Below are 26,564 nucleotides of genomic sequence, written 5' to 3'. Positions count from 1 at the left end.
ACTAAAATAACGGCACACACGAAAACCTATATTTTTCAAAGCGTTTTAACGTAAAATTAATATTTTATATATTTACAAAGAAAAACTTGTATCTGGCAAACTTTTATATTTGTATTATATTAATACACTACTATATTTAGTCTCTTTTTTTAATGAGATATGGCGTTTTATACGCCACCTTTATCAAATATTCGCAAAAAAATATAGTGTAAGGTATCATAGCTCAAAGCCACCCTTGTACAATGCGCATCGAGAACTTGATATAAGTTTTGGTCCAAATTAATATTATAAATGCGAAAGTAAAGGTACTACGTCTGTTATTAATTCACGCCTTAACTGCTGAATCAATATTATTAATTTTGGTATAGAGATAGATGGGACTTAAGAGAAGGACATAGGATAGTTTTTGTCACAAAAACAAATCTTAACACGTTCATCGCCGTGGTGGGTCAAAATGACCGGCATCTCATCTCCCTATTGTGGCCGCAGGGGCTTAAAATGACAGGCACGACACACCTAACTTAGCGATGCTCGTTAGCCCTTTATATTATTATTTAGCTGTATAACATGATCGGCGTGGCCCTGACTAAATTAGGCAGTCACTGGGGTTTTAGGATTTTTGACAGCATATCTACTTTTCTAGACTAAGAGGAAAAAAATATATATTTCGTATAAATAAAAATTACTTTAATTTCAAATTGAATTTAAAACTTAGAAATTAAGAAAAAAAAAATGGTTTACGTGAAATGTCAATCTCAACTCAAAGTCGTATGTCAGTTTTATATAAACATCGATTGAACATTAGGTATGTGTACGTACTCTATCGGGAATGGGGACCGGAACACCGAAATGTGAAATGACCACCACCAAAAGTAATCCCAAAATGAAGCCAAATTTTCTTTTTTTTATAATATCGAGTGACGGGACGAACAAGTCGTGCACCTGATGGTAAGCTGCGCTGTCCATAACAGTTGTAGTGCCACTCAGACCTTTAAATCACAAAAATCTGAGGGGCACTGCCACTGCGCCCGTCATCCTGAGACATAAGTTGACAAGTCCCGTGTGCCTGTAATTTCGCCCTTGGCCTTCACAACAGGAAAACAGAAATGCTGATATTACAGAAACAGGTAAATATTGCGAAAAAACTTATATAATAATATATAATACAAATGATATCAAAAACAGTCATTTAGTCAATGTCATTTTTTGAACATTTTTGAAAATTCTAGTCAGCGACGAACTTTCTAAAGGGGGTGATATAGGGGATAATTAAATATAAAAAAAACAAAATAAAAAAAACGAGATAGGTGTAGAAAAACCTGAATTACGGGTCACCAGACTTCCACACTGCAGTTGAGCAATTTGGTTGTGGCACTGAGGTTGTGACAAAGGATAAAATATATAAAAGTTAGTGGAATATTCCTGATTTAGAATAATAAAAGTACTAGTGAACTAAACTAAGTATTTAAAAAACCCTCTCAAGGTTTAACACTAAGTTAACTCACAATATGAAAAGTGTGAGAATGAGTGTTTATAAGGTGAATGTGTTACTGATTAGGTGTGTAAGACAATACGTACGTACAATACGTATGGGGTATGTGGAATGTATAGTGTGCGAATGTGTTGAGGCGAGAGAACTACGACTTGGGAATAGTTAAATGAGAGATGTTTTATTTGAGGATAAGAAGAAGTTGCTCAGTCTCCTCATAATTTTGGGTTTTAATCCAATCGGATACAGTTTTTTGCAGAGATTTTGGGAGAGCGTAAAAAGAAAGCTTTGTTGTACAAGTAGGGAGCGAGGAAACAGAAGAAATGTTGGGAAAAACTAGTATTAACAGAATGGGATTGGTAGACCGTACCCTTTCTACGTTTATCCTTGGTGATATTAGGATCAAATGCAAGTAGGGAGAGCTTTTTGAGGACGGTGTTACATACAAATAGTTGTCTAACGGTAAGCACATCCCATAGCTTATAGAGTTCGCTAGTTGGGTAACGGTAGGGAAGACCAGCTTTCACCTTTAAAATAGCTCGTTGAGCCCGTTCCAGTTCAATAAGATGAGTTTTAGAGGCTCCACCCCATGACGTTATACAATACCCTAAACTGATTGGCAAAGGGCAAAGTAGACAGTGGTCAGAGTTTTCCGGTCAGCCACATACCGTAACGTCCTGAAATGTAAATAACCTTGCGGAGACGAGGTACTACAGAGTCTATATGGGGTTTGAAAGTAAGAGAATGATCTATGATAATGCCTAGGTATCGAATTCATTCAGTTCTAATAATATCAGGACAAGGGCAGTCTAGGTGATTAAGGTTACAAGATGTATGCACCCTGAGAGTTAAATCCAACGACGGCAGAAGATGGGATCTAAGTGCAAAAGCCATATATTTGGTTATTAAAACATTCAGGGTTAACAGATTCTGTCGCAGCCAGGTGCACACGACGTTGAGACCATTCTGCCCAGAGGCAAAGACCTCACTCCAGCTCCATACACTGACGAAAAGCGCCGTATCATCAGCGAAGGTCAGAATTCTGATATAGGGAAGCTTAAGGTTGCACAGGGTGTTAATAAAGATCAAAAACAAGGTAGGCCCAACAATACTACCTTGGGGGAGGCCGTAGGCAACGGGGTGTTCATCGCTCAGCCAATGATCGATCCCAACACACTGTTTCCGGTCAGTCAAGTAATCCCTGAAAACATCAAGAGGAATTCCTCTCACCCCCAGCTCCTCGAGCCTGCAAATGAGATAGGGTACAGAAACTGTATCAAATGCTTTTGCTAAGTCGAGAAATATAGTAAGACATTTCCTTTTATTGTCAAGGTTGGTCACTATAGAATCGACCAGTTCATGAACGGCATCATTAGTGGATAATCTAGTACGGAAACCAAATTGAGAAGGTGATATTAGGTTGTGAGATTCTAAGTAACCGATAAGCCTTTTGTTCATAATCCGTTCAAGAATTTTAGACATTGCTGGAAGAATGGAGATGGGTCTAAAATTATTGGCACAGCTTCTGTCTTCACCCTTGTGAATAGGCTTTATGAGCGCAGTCTTGAATGCCCGAGGGAAGACACCGGTTGAGAGAGCTAAGTTGCAGGTGTGTGAGATTGGTAAAGCGTGAATTTGCACATATCTCTTTAAAAACCTGCCCGACACCTGATCCAGACCCACAGCATATATTAAAGTTATCAACATAATTCTGCCCTCATAACGAAAAAAGACACAACTGCTGTATAAAATAGGCATAGTTATGCTTTTTTTCGTTACGAGGGCAGAATTAAACTAAACAACAATACAAGGAAGAATTCTATAATACAAAACATTTACATATTTTTACACACTCCTGTATCCCTCGCAACAACTTACATTAAAAAATAATACCTGTAGTATCAAGTTTAATTACTTCGAGATCATACGATAACAATTTTAATAATCTCGTTAAGATAACTGTGCCTCTATTGTGGTTTCAAAAAATATTAATAACTTGTTTGTACTTAGAATTTAAATAAAGTTTTGACATAACTACGATATTGAAATAAAAATGATTTGAAAATAATAAGTATTGCAATAAAAATGATTTGAAAGTTTGAACCATTAGTCGATAATATATGAGCATAATTTTATTAAGTTCTACGTCTTCTGATTATTTTTTAAGTGTATTAAAACATCTCTAGGTTGCCTAATAAAGATTGATTTGAAAGTTTGAACCACATTAGTCGATAATATATGAGCATAATTTTATTAAGTTCTACGTCTTCTGATTATTTTTTAAGTGTATTAAAACATCTCTAGGTTGCCTAATTAAGATAGCTATCTACGTATAAAATCGTTGAGTCAATCAATTATGATATTAAATTATTTTTGTGAAATTACTCCACTAGTTAGTTATAGTTACAAAGATCAAACACTGAGAAAAAAAACCAGTGTCTTCGAGCAACCGTGCTAGACGCTAAGTCAACCACCATTTCATTCGTCATCACCAGATCATCAATCGCGATTATCATTTTAATAGCCAATATTATAATATATGTATATGGTAGCAGCAGTACAACTCCTTGTGAAAGAGTTTGTACAGGGAAATCTAAACTGCCGCCGTTGCCGAACGGTTACCACGCCGGACTGCCACGCAGAGGTTTCGATTTCCAGGCCGGGAGAAATATGCCTATGGCCTACATTTATTTCTCTCGTGAGTTTGGGTATACAGGGTTTCCCTAGTGCGACTATGTTGAGTGTGTGCATTGTTATTATTATTTATTGATACTTAAAAGATGGATTGATACTCAAATGAGTGATGACAATACAACTGGGCGCCTTTTCGACATGCACCACGGTCACTTTTTGTTAAGTCTATTATTGTAAACACCTGTTAATGTTTTTTTTTAAATTTTAATATTATTACCAATGACCAGAATCGGTGGAGTTAACCAACCTAAAATATGAACGTTTTCTTAATATGGATATACCGATTTTATCATCAATACAGATATAACTTCTTTTTTTTTCCTGTTTATTTTCTAAACATTCAAAATTATAGGTTGTCTCACGTCTGTATTTTAAATGGCTAAAGTATTTAAATACGTAATTAAATATAGAAACACAATTACAGTATTATTTTTTGCGACAATAATTTGTAGTAAATACTTGAAAGGAAATAATAATTTTTCACCAATGTACGAAATTTTTTATAAATAATACGCATATTCAAATATAAACAGTTCCGAGACGCCCCGGGATTTGTGGAAGGGAATGTCTATGTTATTCTTTAGTTACATTATTACATAATATTTTACAAGTAATCGAGATTGTTTTTATGAGAGTATTTGATTTAATGTAATTGAGATTGCTTTTATGCAGACGTGCTAGGTACGAATTGTATGGCCCACGTTTATTTATCTCGTGAGTTTGGGTATAATTTGTGGTGGTCTATGTTGTTTTCTTTTATAACATCAGGTGACGGGACGCACAAGTCGTGCGCCTAATGGTAAGCTGTCTGGGGGTACTGCCTCTGTACCTGATACATAAGTTGGCAAATCCCATTTGCCTGTAATTTCACCAGCACCCTTACCCTTTTGAAACTGGAACGCAGTAACATTCACATTAGTGCTTGGCAGCAGAAATAGGTAGCAGTACTTCCCTGGACGAACTCTTTCACAAGGAGATCTACTGCTACTAAAAAAGTACTATTGGGTATTTGTCGTACTTTCCAAATGCGACAAACCTAATACCGTATGTGAACAGCCATGTGAAGTGTTACTATTAGACAAACGTATAGGAATTGTGTTATATACTTCCTTCACCATTATGCATTTATACATTATGGTTATAAGAAAATTCTGTTCTGCAATTAGAACGAATCTAGTTTCTTACTCTTGCTTCTGAGAAGTGATTACTCTCATGAGCATGAAGTTTATAATTTATATAGATAAAAGAATTTAACTCACTTTGATTGTATTAAAAAGTCGAACGATTACCATCCGAACTGCCACGGAGAGGTCCCAGGTTCGATTCCCGGGCCGGGAGAAATAGTTGTAAGGCCTATATTTATTTCTCTCGTGAGTTTGGGTGTAATTTGTGGTTGTCTATGTACGTGTCCATGGCACCCGCGACATAAGGTTTCCCTAGAGCGGTGCTACGTAAAAAAACTCGACGTACGAGTAACGTGTAAAGAGACTGACAAATATGATCGTCTACAGCTAAATAGAGAGTAAAAATAATGAATACGACTTAGTATGGATGGTTTACATGAGAATTTGCCTATATTTAACCCTTGTAATCTACGTCGAGAAAACAACATGCGCGCGGTATCGGGATACTTTGGTGCTTACTGTGTTTGTCGAATAGGCAAACAGGCAAATACGTTGTAACATTCACACATGGTGATTGTTTGTGAAATATATTAAACACACAATTGCAAACAGCCATGTGAAGTTCTAAAATTCAAAATCATTCACAGCAAATTACATTTGAAATCGCATATTGATTAAACGTAAGGCAGATTCCCTTGAAAATAATGAAGAAGAAACTCTAGGTATTGCTGTATGTAAATATACGTTTGAATAGATTTATCATTTACAATTATATATTTCAATCCTCTTCTATTGAGAATACCTGCAGCTAAGTGGGCCACTAACATTTTTGTCATCCATGTACGCGAAAGTCGCATAATAAAACTTTGGTATTAAATTTTTGTTTCACTGAAGTGCCAACATAAGAAATTTGTTGAAACTTTGCTTTTCATGAATAGTGGCTTAAAACAAAATAGTTTATTTTTTACTTACAACATAGCTGTGTTCAGAAACTGCTGAATTTTATTACGAATAGAATACTAAGCATTCCCTACTTTTAAATTATCACGTCTGAGGTAGCTATATTATAAAATAATCAGTATCTTGAATTGCAACCTTTCTTGCGTAACTGCTACAACAGAGTATCTTTATAAATAAAAGTTCATAACAAAGACATAAATTTTCTTTTGTCTATAAATCATTGAACTTATTTACCAACTAGTGAAAAGTAGACAAAAAACAACAATAGAGATATACATATATTTCATTTGCTATCAGATTAATAGTACTATTATCATACACTTGCGACTAATAACACGTTATCTAATCGACAGTAAAGTTGCTATTTTATTGCATGTTCTGTCATGCTTTAGCACTAAAAATGAGTAACGCTAATTTTGTTGTATCAACTACACACCTCAAAAATTTTACACGAATGGGTAATTGTTACGAATTTTGATGGGTTCAACTATTGTTTATTAACATATGAGTTTTGTTAAGAAAGATGTAAAATTCAATTATCATCGTCACTCATAATTCAGGCACACTAATCAGGGTTGGCAACTTAACATCTTTGCGCATTACGTCCGATCAACGAGTATATAACCAGAAATAGAGACGAAATAAGGGCCACACATTCCTGGTAACACATCAGTGATACATCACTTATAAATATTAACTCTCGTTTGCACTGAAATTACAAATTAGAAAGCTGAAATGGTACAGCGCCAACAACTGACCTGTGTGTACGTCTCCGTATATTCCAAAAATATTCTGCATTTATTGTAATAAATATGCAATTTTGCAATTTTCGTCGATAATAGCAAAGCTCAAGTTACCTGGTCGTTTTGAAGTGAAACAGTTGATGACACCCATTGACGACACCCGTCATTTGTTTCGAACTCGGGCTAGCCAATAGGAGCGCAGTTGTCACAGTAATGTTATGGCAGAATAGTTTTCAAACAAATTAAACGACATTTCGTCTCTATTTCTGGTTATATACTCTATGCGTCCGACCCATATCAGTCCGAATCCGAGAAAAGGTGATACGATATATCACAGGGATTATTTTATATATAAGTGTACACGCGATATTCGTATTTTTTCGGATTCGAATAGCACTTAATGCACAAGCGACATTTGAAATGGATCATAGTTTTCTAGATTTGTATAGTTTCGGATTTGGAACGAATACGAATCGGACTCTGGGGGTCTACACTCGATCTCCGTCCGACATCCGTCCGAAACAATTACTGTCAAATAAGTAATATTCGACCAAATTAAAAGACAAGTATCAAGTATGAAGCTTGATTCGCATCACGCGTCTTTTCATTTGGTCAAGTATTTCTTATTTGGCAGTAATTGTTTCGGACGGATATCGGACGGATATTGAGAGTAGACCCCCATGCGCAAATTCTTATTATATAATTGTAGTTTTTGATCTTTTACATACAGGTTAAAGCATAATGTTTCTTATCTGTTCTATCCTGATAATTACATTTTTTTGACGACGAACAATTCATGCGTTTAGTGGTAAGCGACTGGTCTACTTAAAAGTTACAGTGCCACTTAGAGCTTTAAATAGCTGAGGCCTGGGAGATATTGCCATTGCGCCCGTTATTCACCCTGACACATAAAGTTAACAAGTACCATAAGCCCGTAATGTCACCAGGACCCTACAAGCACAGATTACTGCTTAGCGGTAAAAATAGATATGGCGGCAGTATTTGTCTGGACGAGCCCTTTCACAAGAAATTCTACTGCTGTCAAACAAACGGATCATGTACATTGATAACAACCTAAAAATATCACGAATGTTTAATTAATAACAAAGACTTTTTGTCGCATCTAGCTCGTCTGAGAAAATCGTAATTGATGTCTCGGTTTTCCTTATACAGTAACTATTTGGTTTACTCTCCAATGTTTTACCACTTTCCAAAATTACACGTCGAGGCCAAATCTCGGAATGTACTGTATTTTGTTATATATTTTTTAAATGTGTAACTAGCATTTACTTTATCAATGTAGTGAATTTAGAAGAAATAGTTATTTGTTATTTCAAAATATAACTATTTTGTTTTGATTTCTTAATCAGAATTTTAGATTGTGAGACGTTCAATGTAAAGAAGTATATAATAGAAACCATTTAGAGCGACGACACAATACAAAAATACACAGAAAGAAAGAATAAAAAACAAAAGACAAAACGATAAAAAAACAACGAAACAAACATTTTAAATTAAATTTAATTAATATTATTAATAATATTTAAATTTAATTTAATTTTTAATCTTATAAATTTAATTTATTTTGTATTAAATTTTATATAATGAACACACGCGGGTGTCGCGTACACCATCAGCTAATGTCAAAGCCGAGATTAGGGTGTGAAACTGATTTTCAGTATACCATAAAACCTCGAATTTCTTTATTCGAATTTCCAAAAATAACATATTTTAATGATTAACAAAACATGTCATGTAGACAATGTTACACAGTTAATACCTAAGAACAGAGGTCGCCGGTCGATCAACAAAGCTTATGTTTTTTTTTACATCTCGAGGGAAAAGGATAGGCGGCCTCTTTATTATTGAGGTTACCGACACTTAATTATTCCTATACAATGCTTACGTTTATATCTCAGGGGAAAAGGACAGGCGGCCTCTTTATTATTCATTGTTGAAATTACCAGAACCTAATTATAGATACTCAATAATTTGCAATTGAATATAAATTGTTTGAAATTTGTGGTCTTTGTTTCCGTCATCAATATTTGTTATTAATTTACGTTTAGAAAAAATAATTGTAGGTTATTACCTATATTTTAATTAAAAAAAAATATATTTTGGTACAAACAGTCATTACAATATGAATTAATACAAAAAACATTTGAACTATTATGCTATAGACAACGAGTACCGAATAATGACAGCTGATAGACAGCTGTAGTGAATTGACTGTATAAATCATTGACTTACAATTATATACAGTCGATTCACTACAGCTGCCTATATTACATCTACATGTCATTATTCAGTACTCGTTGTCTATAGCATAATAGTTCAAATGTTTTCTGTATTAATTCATATTGTAATGACTGCTTATACCAAAATATATTTTAAAAAAATTCAAATATAGGTAATAACCTACAATTATACTTTTTGTCTAGTCTAGAGTTCTACGAATTATACCATTGACTTTATTTGTAAGTGAATGGTATAAATCGTAGAACTCTAGGCTAGACAAAAAGTACATTTGTAGAGTGTTGTAAATAAATTATGATGTAAGAAAAAAGCGTCAAACAATAATAACAGAATAACAAAATATGTCATGAAAAGGCGCCAAAATACGTAAAGTTTAAATTCAGAGTTTGTTTTAAAAAAGGTAAAACTTAAAAGAATATTTTATAAAAATTTTGTTGCGGCCTTGTGTGGCTACATTATGTATTTTATTTCAAATACCTATTTCAAACATTATCGCATTACATTTTCTTTAAATAATATTGTGTATATAATATGTTCATGTGGCGAGCTTTAGTGGAACAATAACAACGTAATATCACATATAAGTAAACAAGATATACTATACTCTGTGGTAATATATATATTACCTTTAGGCAACTTTGCAATATGTAAACCATAATTACATTAGTTACTTTACTTCAAGGTAAATTTAGACTTTACGGTTTGATTAAATTTCTTAAAGTCCATACATCACACAGAAACGAAACTAATCTACATCGATACGCACGATTGACTTTTCTAATAAACCACGTACAAGCTTATGTGATAAGAAAATTCGTACATAATGATTTTGTAATAGCTACTAAACTCTTTGGGTAAATCTTTTGGCCGTTTCACCATCAACACAAATTTTATTTTCTCAGTGAGTGAAGTTGCCAGAAGGTACGCGGTAACTCACCGAAAAAAAAAATGTGTCTTTGTTTATGGTGATCAACCGTTTCGTGCTCTAATGGCCAAGTGTTTTGTAAATTTGTTATAACACTTATTAAGACGTTTCTGTGGTCAGAAAAAAAAACTGGGTAAAGAATGAAAAAATGTCCGTGGGCCTATAGGCCCATTATCTATAGATAAGCAAGGGTATTTTACATACGTTAACTTTACTTACTAAGGAAATCGATGTTATAATAATATTATAGAGCAGTCAATTCACTTCATTCATCTGCAAAGAGGGTAAAATTGAGGAGGAAAATGTTTTTCCTCATTGAAGTGGCGCGCAATGTCACCGCCCGGATAGATCACGGGCAAGGACTGCACGTGACGTCACGTCTCTAGCAGATTCGTTTCCGCATGCTGCCTGAACTGTTTTTTTATTTATTGTCTTTGTTCTTTGTTTTATAAGAGTAATTACGAGATTCGCTCTGGACCTTTTGGAGGGAAAAGTGTCGTTTTTATTTTGACTTTCAATTATTTTGTGAAATCTAGTTTAAAGTGGAATAGGATAGTGCTATTGTGCCTTAATCGAAGATTAAAACGCGAAATTATACGAATCTCGAACTAAAATGCCCGTATCGGCCCGTTTTAAGGAATCCCGAGTCAATCTAAGCACGCCGCCTCAAATTGCCTATCCTCTTTGTGGCGGCCATATTTACAGAAACATAATTAAACTTCATGTTTAGGCTGATGGCTTTGCCAAAGCCTTAATAAATAAAAAAAAAATAAAAAAAATAAGAGTAATTACGGTCTAATTTTGAATTTTATTTTTTCGTTGGATGTTTTAATTCAGGGTTTCTCAAGCAGGGTACGCGAACCACTAATTGTAGGGGGTTCGTGAAAAGATTTGTGTTATGGCGGCTGCCTCACACGTCCGACATATATAATGAATAAAGGAGGAATTTTCCGGAACTCTCACGGAAAGCAGTAAATTTCCTTTTGCCCTTCATGACAACTTACTTACTTATGTGAGAGAGGGTTTTCAAATTTGGTCATGATAAAAACGAAAGGCATAAATTGACTTGATGCTGGATGAGACTGAAAACAAGTTTAATCAAACAAATTTATTTAGTTAAATAATAATACCTTAATTTCTGGAATGGCTGTTTTTAAGGCTTCGCAGTCGTCTAAGAAATTTGATACGGGTAAGTAAGGCTATAAGTTTCAGAAACCTTTTTTAACTCATCTTTTCGTAGAACCTACGCAAGACGAAAGTTTTCTTCTGGAAACACCCTGAACAAAATCTTGATTAATGAAATAATAACTACTCAATCCTACAATTGACTGGGTCCGATGTGGGGTAATGTTATATATGGTAATTCCTATAAAACTATAATTTTCATAAGATTACACTGTTAGATAGACAATATAGAAGAACGGCCTCGTCGGTAGTATTTTTCCGTCGTCGAGGAGCAACGATTGCTGGTCATCGAGGCTAGCGTCTGTTTGCGAAGAAAACTTGAAACATTCGATAATGAGCTCGTTGATTTTTATTGTTATAAGTGCAATTTTTAGTAGCAGGAGAACTCCTTCCTTATCTACTCAGGGTGATGGGCGCAGTGGCAGAGCCTTTTGTTATGGATAGGCGTCGTTACGCCTATCGCTTACCACCAGGCGCCAGATTTGTTTGTCCCGCACTTGATATAAAAAAACACTCGTGAATGCTCCCGTTAATCTGGTTCTTTAAGACGTTCTGCCACGTCATACTTTCAATGACTTTATCAGGTGCTACTATCATAATTCTGAAGTGTTTACTGTAAGGGTAGTCGGAAATATCGGTGTGTAATGCAATTTTTAGCAATTGTGGATAGTTTAATGTTTCTTGTTATCGTGTCGAAGCTTTTGTTATTTTAGACGTTACCTCATATAAACACTAAGCCTAATTAATATTTTGGTCATCTTTGTTTTTATTTTGTTTTTTGTGTCTTTATTTTTTTCACAAATTTAGTTTATTTTGTTTGTTTTTCAAAATTTTTTTTTCGTTTTTTTTTTTCACAAAATTCGGGGAGCTTAATATTAGTTAATAAAATAAGGCTGTTTATATTAAAAACATTGGATGTATCGATATTGGCTTTGAATAGTCTGTTGATACCTAGATTGTGGTACGTCGTCGAGTATATAACCAGAAATAGAGACGAAATAAGGGCCAATCATCCTTGGCAACTCATCAGACAATCGGGTGTTATATCACTTTTAAATATCAACTCTCGTTCGCGCTGAAATCATAAATTAGAAAGCTGAAATAGTATAACGCAACAACTTACCTGTGTGCACGTATCCGTATATTTCAAAAATATTCCGTATTTATTGTAATAAAGATAATAATAATCTAACAATGGGGCTTTCCAATCGGTGGTGTGGGAAAACAGCTAAATATCAATTACAAAACAAACGGAACCACATTTCATCGGCAATTAAATATTAAGTATGTACTTTTTCATTTTAATTTTGTTACATTATAGCAAAGTTCAAGTTAAACTGGTCGATTTGAAGTGAAACAACTGACGACACCCGTCAATTGTTTCGAATTCGGGCTGGCCAAGCGGAGCGCAGTTGTCACCGTAATGATTTAGTAGAATAGTTTTCAAAGAAATTAAATGACATTCCGTCTCTATTTCTGGTTATATACTCGATGCGATAGGTATACCTATGTAGCCCCCTTATGATTATCACTAGTGAGTGCACTGCATAAGGGGCTGCATATATAATTACAAGGATTATTAGGACGTAGAGAGAATGAATGAAAGAAGATTAACTAAACAGATTTATAATTTTTTTTATTACCGCCCCGGACTGCCACGCAGTAATATGTGTATGACCTACATTTATTTCTCTCGTGGGTTTGGGTGTAATTTGTGGTTGTCTATGTGGGTGTCCATAGTACCCGCGATACAGGGTTTCCCTAGTGCGGGGCTATATGTGTGCTGCGTTTTTTCAAATTTAAATTTAATAGAAATTATTATTAAAATTTTCTTTAGCTATATTTAATACGCTAATGTGGTCCTTCGAGCCGGAAATGAATTTTTATTTTTTTGATTTTAAATAAGTTGAAACTTTCGGAAGGCTTAAGGCTACGAGCCTTTTATTTAACATGTATGAGAGAATTTATGTGTGTTTGGGTCGTAGCAAGTTGAAGTACAGACGACAGCACATCAAACGGTTCTTATTCCGTTGCAACGGAGGCGACATTTGAACGAAAGTGTATATAGCTTGGTGTGCTCTCTATGCTCAGGTATCTATACTATTTTTTTTTGTAGTAGTAGAGCTTCTTGTAAAAGAAGTACGTGCGGGGAGTACTGCCACTTTTTTTTTATTCAAATGTAAGTGTGCATTTGACTTCCATCTCACCTGATGGAAAGTGACGATGAGGTCGACGATGGAGCATGTGCACCTAAATAATGCCTATTCACTCTCGCCTTGAAAAGGTCCAACTTATAATGTTCAAGGCACAAGTTTGCAGGCAGGGAATTCCACTCCATAGCCGTTCGCCGTATAAATGTGAAAGCATAACGCTTCGTGCGATTCTTTGGAATATCCACAACATAGGGGTGGAATCCAAGCCTACGCCAAGTCCCCCAATGATGGAAAGGGGAAGACGGAATTAAATCGTGTAATTTTCTCCGTTATATATCTTGTAAAATACCAATAAGCAGGCAACTTTATGGCGGTGTTCAAGGCTCTGCAGTTTGGCCTCTACTAATTCCGAGTCACCTATAAGCCTCTTCACACGCTTGTCAATTGAATCCAAAGTGGCCAGTTCATATACAGCAGAGCCATCCCAAAGGTGGCAGCCATACTCCATAGACGGCCGGACTTGTGCTTTATACAGCTGAAGCAACTGTCCCGGTGTCCCTCTCCCTATCTACTGACCCGAGAGATAGGGTTTTCCGGAGAGACTATGGGCTCGATGCCAAAACTAGGGTACAGCGGGCGTCCGGGCTAAGCCCTCCGCCAGTGATACACCTTTGCGTCTCTGGCGGACTCGGACTTGAGTATGGACTCTCTGGGGTTTGTGGTTAGTTGCAGAGATGGACATGTTTTTCTGCCCCGGTTATGCATGTTTCCGGGGAGTCTGTCTCGTGAGCAGCTCGCGTCTTATTAGCGGTCTAGTTGAGGGCCTGAAGCGAGTAGACGCGCGGGACACGGGAGTTGCACTTTAAGTTAGAAGCTATGTCCGAACATTGTGGTAGGACACTGCGACTGGCATCTCCGGCATCATCTGGCATCATCTAGATTATCCTCTACTAGCCCGGAGAGCTAGTAGAGGATAAGCTAGATATCCTCCGATCCCTCCAGCCGCTTAGCTTATTGGGAAGGAGAGAGATGTCGTTTTTTGGCGTCGAGAAGTGAGCGTGGCTTACAGCTCCGCCACCAATGAGGAGGTTTGGTCGTGGAGTCAGAGTCGACGGCTTAGCGGTGGCAACTGCTAGTTGTGCAATGCGCAACAGGAAGTGAGCGTGCCTACAGCTCCGGTATCTATCTGGAAAATAGGGGAGGTACTGTACCTGCACCCGGGGCGGTTCACCCGAGGCTCTAGCCTCTCGAAGAACCGGATGAAGTCAAGTGACAGAGGTCTGTGTTGCCCTGTACACTGGCTGATCTGGGGTCAGAACCTGAAAAGCAAGGATCCTGTGCGCGCGTAGGTTATAGTGTCCTTCTCGTATGCCCTAAGGGTAGGTAGGGAGGGTTACTATAATCAAAACTAACGTAAAAAGATATGGTGCTTGTACCGGTGTGAATCAACACCTCACCCTGGAAAGGATGCCAAGTTTTTTGGCTGCATTTATGACCATGTATTCAATGTATCTGCCGAAGTTCAGATTGGACGACAGGTCCATTCCAAGTACAATCCACTTTACCTATTTCCGCCGCCAATCAGTAATATGAGCAATATATATTCATGTTGTCTTTCATTGTCTTACTAATACCGGATCTAAGCAGACGATTTGTCGAAATATTGAAAATTGTAATAAATATGGAGTAGATTACAACGGCGACTACCTAAATGCCAGCAATACAATACATAATAATTTTATTACTCACAGCAACTCTCGAAGATAACTTCAACGAATCCTTGTATAAGTATTTATTCAACAACTTTGATAAAGAGGTAGGTATCCTCAAAACTCGCTCTGTAAGATTGTAGATTTTTTAGATATCTAAGTATATTGTTTTGGACTTTCTGGAAATTTCGGTAAACAATCCGTACAAGGATAACGCAAGTAAAATAATAATAAAAGACATTTATCGTACATAAAGTTGCACGTGACGCATCAAAGATAAATTAAATAAACATCTTCTTATTGTAATATAATAAGTAGATAGGCAAATTTTATTTCATAGAAATCTCATAGATTGGGCAAATTAGATAAATAAATTTATAATTTGTAATCTAAACATCACTGATAACATAAAAATTTTGTAGGTTACAAAGTTAAATAAATATCAGTAACTAGTGAAGATAATAACAACAAATCTTTCATGTGTAAGTATTAATTGGATTAATTTGATAGAGAGGTAGGTTTCCAAACAATCGGTATTAAGGAAAATACAAGATCAAAAAATAATAAAAGATATTTATCAAACACTGCCCCAGGTGAAGTTGCACGTGACATATCAAAGGTTACTTTGAAAAAATAATCTACTACAAAATTATAACAAGAACGTAGGGTAATTTTCTTTGATAAAATCATGGAATCAAATAAAAAAAATTTTAATAATGTAAACATCCAATTATAACAACACATTTATAATAATGGTAACGATTATATCTCCTAATTCAACTAAAGGGGGTTTCTCCGTGTTGATTTACTATATTTGTATACTTTGTTATCGAGCTATATGTACTGAATAATATTGAGTCTATTACGAAACATAAGTAAAGCGTATTTTTAGGGGCAACGTTATTCAGGTAAAAAAAAATAAAAAAAAGTAATCGAATTGTTCGATTTTAAAAATAATCGAAATAATTAGATTGTTGATATCAATTAGTTACTAATTAGTTGCTACACTAGTGTTGGATAGGATGTGAAATTAAAATGAGTTTGAGGGAGTATCTCATATGAAAACATGGAGCGGTACAATGTCCTACTACTTCTTCTTCTACTAAATGAGGTGAAGTAGTAGTAAAAACGTTTGCACCTACGGTAATAACTCATCAGATAGGGAACATTAAGCACATTTTTATAACTTATATATTTAACTTAAGTGTTATGATATAGTACAAATAAATGCTAATTTTATTTAGCTCTATGGCAGCATGATCATATGATGTAAAATCAGCTAAAAATCGGGCAGCGGACCAATTATTGTTGCATTGGTTGAATTCGAAACAGTGTGACATGAGTGAGGCTGTTACATGAGGCTATGACATGAGGTGAGATGTGAGGTGGGACATTTTTCTGACATGAGGTGTTGTGACAAACTACCCAAGCGAGTGGTACAAACGAGTTGCCTCGTGTATGAGTAACTCAACACTATGCTACACTTCACGTTTCGATTGTTGATGAAATATCGATTGTAAATCGAAATTTACACATTTTTATTGTTGATCAAATATCTTGATAGTAACATGTTACCAACAACCATTGGTACTAAATAAGTAATAGGATCGTTTTTTTTTTATTGTATCGAGGACCGTTTTATCAGACACTGAAAATGTAATATTAATGAGTAAATTAGTAACTATATCCGATTATTTTCCGGCAAAGGCGATTAAAACGAAAATCGAATACCTACAGGATAGTAACAATCGCGCGTCGCTAATTTCAGGTTTGACACTTGATATCTTGAGCTTTATGTAGCTCGTGTTAGTCAACTTCTCTTACTGTTACTGATCTCCTCGCATGAGCTCACATCTGCGCACCAAGGGAAAAGTCGCTGGTAGAAATGCAGACGTATCGGTAGCGGTGCAAGTGTTTGTCATTTTGAAATGGTTTCATTTTTAGTATGAAATGGGCGGTGCCGGTGTGTGTTCGTTGGCTGTGCGAGAGAATCTGTAGAATCACGGGTCGTGTGATCTCCCTGGAGTATGCCATGGATCGGGATTATCTTAGCATCACATGTAAATTTATAGGGAGCTGTCGATATTTTCCACATCTGACAACGACACCTGTCAAAAGTTGAAGATATTTAAATTTTATAGGAGAATAAGCCAGACAGGATTTAGAAAATCACATTAGCAATGTTTATACAATTTTATTTGCTAAATGGTGTTATGGAAAGGCGTTTACGCTTGGCGCACGACTCGTTCCTTCCGTGACTTGTTTTGTTTATTATAATAAACAAAAAGAAACAAAGAAATTAAAACATTAAAAGACATATCTAAACGTAGAACACAATATGAATTTCCGATTATATTTTTGCAATTTTTCTACAAATTTTCCTGAAAAATTTCCATTAAGTATATTTATTTGAAATTTTTCGGAAAATTATCCATGCTTTGATCATCGTTATCATCTAACATGTTATAGTTACCCCTCCTTTTGACGAGAATAAGACGTCAACTGAAATAATTCGGAAAATTGCGTACGTGGACGCGTGAAAAAAGATCGATATATGTATTTAAAAAACTTCCACCGCATTACTATCGCTTTATTGCCTTGAATTTAAGTAGTGAGAACAAGAGGAGAGATCAGTCAAGTGCTTTGCACTTGTACTGTTGTTTTATCGAAATAAAAGATACGTGATGACATTGTTGGTCTGATAGATTATCTCTTGAGTAGATTAGAAGTGTTGAAACAATGACATCTTGAGTGTCAAAGTTAACAATATGAATAATGTTACTTGTAGCAAAATCGCAAACTTTATTAAGCTATAACAGTCGGCTGCTGAACATATTGTTTGCGTTAGTATTGTTAAAATAAGTTAAAGCAAGGAGCTGTAGAAGTTATGAGGCGTGGCCTTGAAGAGAATAATGTTCGTGGTTCGATGGAAATCAAATCGTGTCTTTGATATTAATTTGTTTATTACTATTTGTTCCATATAAATGCTCACCAAATACAGTCAGTTTATGTAAAATCATGAAATTGATCACAGTAGTGTAAAATAAAGGCCGTACGTGTCGAACGAGCCAGAGCATCAGAGGAAGTGGAAGTATGAAAAAAATGACGTTTCGAAGACAGAGATTCTTTTTTTTGTTTATCTTCGTTCCGCACGGAATAGGCGAAGGTCAGATACTGCCTAGTCATTAGTTTCTCTTTTTCTTCAGTATAAAATGTTTCGATTTAATTCTTCAGTGTAAGATCCTTCAGTTTAAGTCTTCAGTATTTCCGAAAGCGCCGTGTAAAGCTTTACATGTACATTCAATTAATGTTTTTGAGATTTTTTCGTATCCGGGATAATTCATATTTCAAAATGAAGTCATAAACCATAGCTATACTCTAATCTATATACCATTCACTGTCTAACAAGTATTAATTTTTAAAGTTTTTTTAAATATATTATATTAAATATTTAAATGCTATGAGTATTAAATCTTTTCACGAGCACTTTTAAAATAATAATGTTAAAATATAAACACACGAAAAACATTAGTCAAAACCACTGTTGCGCCCGCTTCGTTACCTGTCAAAACCACTGCCACAAGGGCTCCTTCCGTGGCTGTTTCTAGTCGCCATTTTTATTTTTTAAGCGATAGTGCTTTATTCAAATCGGTAAATATTCTCTAAAAAATAAAATTGTACCTTGTACTTGCCGTATTGTAAAAAATATATATTTTTTTTATGAAATTGTAAATTACGCTCGCCAGTGTTGTGTGTCTACAACAGAAAATGCCTAAAACAATATTGCTGTTTTGTCTAATTCGTAAACTATCTCAGACTCAGACTCAGACTATCAGCCAGATTTTTTCTGTTGAATTTACTGAACATTTTTGATGAACTATTGTTGGTATAAAGATCGCAACAACAACAATTATACAACACAAAGAAAAATTCCTTTGACCAGCTACTGTTGCTTCAACGTGGCTACGTTGTAAGCGTTGCGGTAGCCTGGTGAGGCAAGAGACACAGGTTTGAGTCGAAGTTCTTGATTGATCTTCGATCAATAATACTAACAAACTATAGTAGAGTATTAATATCATAGTAGTAAAAAAAAATCCATCCAATGTTTATTTCTTTATTTTTAGCATAGCTACAGGACTAAGTTTGTATTCTTATGACAGCCACACACGGCATTTGCGAAATAAATAAAGTACTTACAAATTAACAGTATATAAATATAATAAATAAATTTCACTTAAAAACAATTGCCAAAAATCATGTTACACGTACATAAAAACAATGAGATTCCTAAATATCCAACATGTTCAGCTTCTCCTTACAAATATTTAGATAAGTATGGCGACTATGGGAGAATAAGTCCAAATCCTTAGTAAAGTTGTTATGAGCTATAAACATGGTGAAATTACAGGCACATGGGACTTGTCAACTTATGTCTCAGGGTGTCGGGCGCAGTGGTAGTGCCCCTCAGATCTTTGCAATTTAAAGCTCTGAGTGGCACTGCAACAGTTATGGACAGGCGTGTAGCTTACCATCAGGCCCACGACTTGTTGGTCCCGTCACTTGATGTTATAAAAAAAAAACATGCGGAAAATAGGATCCTTATAATAATATGCGACATTGTTAGTCGTACATGGCAGAGAAAAAGTAATTTGAGTACGTTTACTGCCAATCTGTTATGTTATTCCTTTTTACGAACTTCTTTTTAGTATTTACTAAGTAGCTTGTATTTGTTCTGTGTATTTGTGTATGTTTGGTATTGTGCAATTTCAATGTACTAATATTTAATTACGATTACAATTGTTATTATTACTGGATTTCATTATTTTCATATCTAATTGTCGTTTCTGTCAAATTTAATTTATTTAGTGCCTGATTGTGTAATCTCTACAAAGTCGTAATTATGAATTTCATAGATTTGTCATAGCTACGGCAAAAAAGTCGTTATAACAAAAACAAGCACAAAGATATTTCGTAAGGTCCGCTAGTTCGTTCCGTGGCTTAGTTGGCATAGCGTCTGGCTCGGTTTGCTGGAAGACGTTGGTTCGAATTCAGCCGGAAGGAAGGAATTTTTACTTAGTGCTCGATCTTTGTGTTAATAATTATGTGGAGTAATTTTACAATAATAATTGAATATCATTGTAGTCAAACTTTGTGACATTCAATAACTTATAAATTAGTATATGAATTTTAATAGAAATGGAATAGAATATCAGCGAGGGCCACGTAATTAGCATAGTCCTCATATGCTGAGTCATGGACCTTTTAGATGCTGAGTCGTGCTTGTTGTTGCTTATTTGTTTTAACTTTATATAATTTTTTTTCTTCTGTGTCTTCTATTATCGATTTTTGTATTTATGAAGGATTTAAGTAATTAATTTAATTGATCCCTAATCTATTTTGCATGCACATGTTAAATAAAGTCGAGTTTAAAGGAGCTCTATTTCTCTATAAAACATAGTTTTGTTGACAGATAATAAATAAAGTTGAAAATGGAGGCCCCTTTACATATTCCACAATCGTGATGTTCGTCATTGGGTAGCAAAAAGGCGGAATTGCCATTATTTGTTACACTTGGTCGGCAGATTAGCTAAAGTTGTAGAGTTAGTGAGGGGGGACTTTATATCACCTGGATTTTACGTGAGGATTCTCTGCGTCTTTGTACGACACGGAATGCATTTTTTTTATGATAATATACGATAAATAATGCCTATTCACTCTCGCCATGAAAAGGCCCAAGTTTCGCGTTCGGGGAATAAGTCTGGAGGCAAGGAATTCCACTCGAAAGCCGTTCGCCATATAAATGTGGAAGCGTAACGCTTCGTGCGAATCTTTAGAATATGCACAACATAGGGGTGGAATCCCAGTCTACGTGTAGTCCCCCGAAGATGGAAAGGTGAATTCGGAATTAAATCGTTCAATTTTCTCGAACGTTCTTAGTGATATATTCTGTTGAATATCGATAAGCGGACAACTTTACGGCGGTGTTCAAGGCTATGCAGCTTCGCCTGTGTTAATTCCCATAATACCTACCTATAAGTTGACCATTTGACACGTTTTGCAACTGAATGAAAAACAATTTGTAGTTAATATTCGTAATTGTGCATTATGTATTACATTTAAAAGTTTCATCTGCATTTGCAAGATTAATTATAGACTCAAAATACCCTTTTTCCTTATCAACGCTCTGGTTTACTCTGGTTGCATGCAGATCTCCTTCAGGGATAAGCAGTAGAGCTCCTTAAGTAATAGTTAGTCCTGGGAAGTACTGCCACCTTATCTATTTCTACCGCCAAGCAGTAAAGTGAGGTGCTGGTGAAAATACAGGCATATGAGACGTATCATATGGCTCTAAGCTCGGAGCGGCACTGCAACTGTTAAGGACAGACACACCAGGCGCACGACTTGCTCGTCCCGTCACTTAGTATTATAAAAAAAGCTATTTTCTGAACTTGAACTCTGGTTCATATGTAAGGAATATATGTAATGTGTGTGTAGTGAGCCCGCGAGATAGTAGCCTAGGTAAGCTGTGCTAAATAGAACGCGTTTCCCTACAACGGAACCTTGTACAACCTCCGCAATCCAAGTCGGGGAAGTCTGTATATAGGTATAGATTTAAATAAAATGGGCTTTTTTGAAGGACCCTAGACTTACTGAAAACTAACACACATATTATTTCCATAAGTAGGTATTACCCACTTTCCGCTATCGTCGCTGATGCTATCTTTTGACATTATCTTCGCTAATTTTTAAGCCGAGAATGTAGTTCATGCGTATCATGTGATTTAATTTCTTAATTAGCAATAAGCTTGTACATGACGAGTCCTAACTTTGATTATGAAATTTATAAAAACTTTTTGTATAGGTTACCTACTTGCAGAGGCGGCTCGTTGAAGATTTCAGTGGGTTTTCACTTACCTGTACATATTTTAAATAAAAAGTGAAAATCACATTATGTTGTTCCATTTTAAATAATGCCACTAAACAATACTACGCTTCTTAACAACGATTCTTCTTAATAATAATTAATTTTTACAACACAACAAAATGCGCGCGAGGAAAATACGGTTTGTTTATTTGACAAATAAAACTGGCAACAGCGCGCGGAGGCGAAGTGCAGTTGTCGCATCGGGCATGCACGGCAAGGAAATCTTATAATTAGAAAGAAGAAAGAAAGAAACGTTTATTCAGCTTAAGATAATTCAAGCTAAACAGATAATTCACATTAATTATTACATATACCTATCTAGAAGCTGAATCGGATCCAACTCAGCATAATGTTACAGCTCGCCTGATGTAACGCTGGTTTTCAGTTGGAACCGCTTTTACAAAATGAGATGGCACGTAAGTACAAGTGTGACAAACACTAAAATTATAAATATTAACTAAAAGCAAGTAGAAAAATTACTAATAGGATCTATTACATGACTGTATATAAAATACTACACATGTCAGGGATTATTACATGAATTGAATGTATATGAAATACAGCACTTCATCGTCATCATATCAGCCGAAAGACGTCCACCCATCGGTTACCCGCCGATACTGCACTTGTTAGAAATTATTACATGAATTGAATATGTATAAGATACTGCACTTGTTAGGAGACATAACAAGAATTGAATGCATGAAATACTGCTCTTGAGAGACATTAATAAAGAGGAACTAGAACTAGAAAAGGCTATCAACTACTGAAGCAAGCAATTCCATGAAAGTTTTTTTTTTAAAGAAATAAAAAGAAAAAATAAACAATTTAAATAAAGAGAAATCAAAATAAACAAAAATTGTTACCTAACAGCTTAGTTGGAGCTCTAGATAGTAGTTTTATTTTCATTATAAAAGATTGAATGGATTAATATATATATACATATAAATTAATAATTTTATTTTGGTGGGTTGGATAGAAGTGGGAGTTAGGACGAGCCGCCTCTGCCTACTTGAGATCGAATGCCGTTTGACCAAACATTAATTAATGCTCAGTAACGTTTACTCGATTCAACTCGATTGTCCATTAGACCTATAAATCGTAAGCTCTAAGGTTTGTCACATCGATGCAATAAAATCCCAAAGTAGAAGTAGAGAATATGTGCTCTTACCGTCAACAGCCAGCATTTTTCTTTACATTTTAAGGTGTGAAAATCCCTCGTGAATAAAAAGTCTGTTGTCAGCTATCCCCCATTATTTGTCGATTACGCATTAACAATTACCAGCTTTTTGCGATTTCGGTGAAATACTTTTATGCATAACAATATTAATTTTAGTTTTCTCAAAGCGGGACATACGGTCCATTGTGCATTCTTAAACAAAGAAGCATTATTTTTTATGTGAAATTTCATAACTTTCGTATTATAAGTATAAATAAGTATATTTCTGTGGTAGAATCTTTAAACCACCAATCTTTTGAAAAGTTGTCATTTTGCGGATATGGCCTTATTACGCCAATGGGGCGAAACTGCGAAGTTACCCATAACGCATCACCTAAGCATATTTAACTGATAGTTTAAGAAAGTAATCAGAAACAGCTACTCAGACGCGAACCGTTATGAAAAAAATTTTTTTTTTGTTATGTAAGCAGCAAAAAAGCATACGGCTCGCCTATGAACGCCTGCAACACCAGTGGCGTTACGAGCGCGTTGTCAACCTTTTAGAACCCTTTTCAAACCCCTTTTGAAGGACTCCATGCTAATTATATTGCGGGAAAACTCCGATAGGGTGTTAATTCCACAATCTAATTGTACGTGACAGGAAGCTCCTTTGAAACCGTGCAGTACGAGAGCGAGTGTGCTTCAGAGTATATGAGAATGGATTATAAAATATTGCTGTTGGCATCATGTCAAACTGTTATCCAGAATATTGGCTAATCTAAACAGAATTATCATTAAAGATCACGGCGTGATTACTTATAAGTCTACTACGCAAATTCGCTCAATACTTATACAAGAGAATGTATGGTTATTATCTGCTGCTCTTTCCTTTCTTATTTGTCTACGGAATGGTCGGTCTTGTCACCTTGGAAGAAAGACGTAAAGTTCGCGCCGTACTCCATTACGCATTTCTCCTGCGAGGTAAGGTGGACAATCCCGGAACACTGAGCATCGTCGATCTGTTTGTGACAAACAGGGACGTCTGCACGGGCCGACGCCGACATAAATTGTTTGCGCCCCCCGTGCGACACACTTGCCGGGCTGACAACCCGCCCACGAAACGTAGTCTCACGTTGCTTAATTGTCTAGTCGCTAAGGTCCAGGATGCTGACATCTTTTGCGACAACACTAGCAAAGTAATTTATAAGGCATACTTAGCGTATCAAATATGTATGTAGTATAAGTAACTAGCACGTAAGCGTTTTGTTTGTTACTGTAAGTTTACATTGTGTCTTTAATAAATAAATAAATAAATAAATAAGTTATTTCATACGTCTATTAAACCAAATACAGATAATAATAGATCAATATGTCTCAGTGTGCGCACGAGTCTTACTTTGTTTTATGTACCATTGTCAGACTTATATGAGAACTGTAATGGCTTTCAACACGACTAAAGTGAAGTTAGCCACTAATGAGTTTATTCAACAATGACGTGAAATTCCATTGATTTTAAAGAAATATAACGTATAAGAAATGTTGTATATTATTATTCCTTTGAATCAAGTAATATTATTTCACTTGTCGAAAGGATCTTAAGCAATGATCTTATAATTTTATGAGTCTATTACAACCTCAAATGGCTTTAGTAGATTCCGCAAAACAGGAAAGTGTTGAATCAATCATTGTGGAAAAAATATATATAATAAAATTGAGGACGTACACTGATTAGTATACGGTGTAAAAACACGATTCTTAAAAATGTTCACGATAGAAAAAAAACAAACTGACATCGAAATTTTACGAGAAAATTGATGTATTATATAGGTACTTATATACCAACATCGAGTATATAACCAGAAATAGAGGCGAAATGTCATTTAATTTGTTTGAAAACTGTTCTTCTATATCATTACCGTGACAACTGCGCTCCGATTGGCTAGCCCGAGCTCGAAAGCCCGAAAGCCCGAGCTCGTCAATTGTGACGGGTGTCGTTAATGAGCGTCGTCAACTGTTTCACTTGAAATCGACCATTTAACTCGAGCTTTGCTATAATGGCCGAAAATTGCAAAATTACGTATTTAATATTTAATTATCGATGAAATTTGATTCCGTTTGTTTTGTAATTAGATTGTTTTGCTGTTTTTCCCACACCACCGAATAGAACAACACAGCATTATTAGAGATATTATCTTTATTACAATAAATATACGTAATGTGTTTTGGAATACACGGAGACGTACACACAGGTCAGTAGTTGGCCTGTCTATATTTCAGTGCAAACGATATAAAGTTGATATTTATAAGAGCTGTATCGCTAACGTGTTACCAGGAATATATGGCCCCTATTTCGTCTCCATTTCTGGTTACATACTCGATGTATACCAATGATTATATATATACCAACTGATCTAAATAGAGCACGTATTGTTTACTATATATGTACATTTGAAATGGCATTAAATTCGCTTGTAAAAGAATTAATTCTGAGCCGGTGTCCTTGTCGGTTGACCCAAGCAAAATAAACCGTATTAGGATGGGAAAATTTTGAATTCGAGCTAAGGTAGTATCGATCTTGGCGTAAATGTGTGTTATGTGTTGGATACAAGCAACCGCCAGGCAACTAGAAGCGAATATTCGATTTCAATACAATTGCTATGAAATCGACACAAACGTCGGTTGCGGCAGTCGAACAATGTGTATCAATGAAAATAGAATATTCGCTTTCAGTTGCCAGTTGCTTGTATCCAACACAAGACACATGTTGGCGCTGCGCCTAAGAAAAATTTCTTCGTTCAGACGCTTTTCCAATTTGCTAAGGAACGAACTACAAGACCTTACGAATTTTCCTATGTGCATCTTTGTTTTTGGCTTTCAATGACTTTCTTTCCGTAACGCCATCTATGACAGTTTTTCTTAAAAAGGATTTTGGTTCTCAGTTTTATATTTTTGCTCTAAGAACAGAATTCTAATAATTATAAAAATAAAGAGGCAAATTACAGTATCTTATTTTTCCTGTATTTTAAGGAAAATCTAAGCAACGCTACTTAATGTTAATAACAAAGCGAAAGCAATTTTAGCATAAGTTTTGCAAGTAAGGAAGCAAAATAAGTACTTAATCTAATTGTCTGAGAAATGATTCTGATTGTCTTTTTTTAGATTACTGATTCCGGTATTAATTCTTCATCAGTTGTTACTATCAACGAAGTAATTAAAAATAATTAAAATTACTTTATTCT

General features: G+C 35.4%; 1 protein-coding gene across 1 annotated transcript in view; it reads left to right on the top strand.

Annotated features, from left to right (window-relative positions):
• LOC113239972 (trehalase-like) overlaps window positions 1-26,564 on the top strand; it is a 45,167-nt gene that overhangs the window by 43 nt on the left and 18,560 nt on the right. The gene's annotated exons all lie outside the window — the stretch shown is intronic.

This window comes from Hyposmocoma kahamanoa, unplaced genomic scaffold (genome assembly GCF_003589595.1).
Source record: "Hyposmocoma kahamanoa isolate Upper Pololo Valley unplaced genomic scaffold, ASM358959v1 119, whole genome shotgun sequence".
Taxonomy (NCBI): Eukaryota; Metazoa; Arthropoda; class Insecta; order Lepidoptera; family Cosmopterigidae; genus Hyposmocoma; species Hyposmocoma kahamanoa.
Note: the sequence above shows the minus strand (reverse complement) of the source record. Positions and strands in the feature narration are given on the sequence as shown.